We start from the raw sequence: 828 nt of genomic DNA, 5'->3' as shown, positions 1-828 counted from the left end.
GGTCATGGCAACTATAGCAGTAGCGCGGTATGCGGTGCACGCGCTACTGCTATTTCCAAGTCAGCAGCGCGTTTGGGTCACATGCGCTACTGCTAAGTAGCAGTAGCGTGGTATTTTGAAGAGCGCTGCTGGTAAGATTCTGTGTATAGGCTTTTCCCTAGTAGTGCTAGTTCGAAATAAAAGGATGCGTCATACTCAAGCACCTGGGTTAAAAACCAAAAAGCAAAAAACCCCTAAAGGGCACGGAACCGTACTGGAGGGATGGCTCAACGGACCCTGTAAAATCCACAGTACGGAGGGCGCCACTCCAACACATAGCCTTCGAGCATGTTGCATATTACGGCAGGTGGCCAAAAGTGACGAAGGCATTCTAGCCCCGGGCAACCAGGCCAACAGTACCAGTACGGTATTGACAGTCTTCGAGACTTTCACATCAAAAAACATGCGGAAACGAACAATCCGCAGCCTCGCCGAAGTCTACCAAGTAGCAACAACAAATCCATGGAGCGACATGGCTATCACCTTCAATGCCAGCGACGATCCTAAATTCCAAACAGCTCGAGCACCAGCCGCATTGGTCCTCAGTCCGATAGTGGACGGGTTTCGTCTTACCAAGGTACTCATGGATGGCGGCAGCGGATTAAACCTCATCTACAAGGAAACCCTCCAAAAAATGGAAATTGAGTGGAGCTGCATTGAGCGAAGCAGCACAACCTTCAGAGGAATAATCCCTAGTCGAGAAGTACGTTGCACAGGAAAAATCACACTAGACGTAGTGTTTGGCTCGCCGGACAATTACAGGTCCGAAGAGGTCACGTTCCAAGTGGC

The sequence above is a fragment of the Triticum dicoccoides genome, chromosome 5B, assembly GCF_002162155.2.
Source record: "Triticum dicoccoides isolate Atlit2015 ecotype Zavitan chromosome 5B, WEW_v2.0, whole genome shotgun sequence".
NCBI classification, from domain to species: domain Eukaryota; kingdom Viridiplantae; phylum Streptophyta; class Magnoliopsida; order Poales; family Poaceae; genus Triticum; species Triticum dicoccoides.
This window is presented reverse-complemented; position numbering follows the sequence as displayed.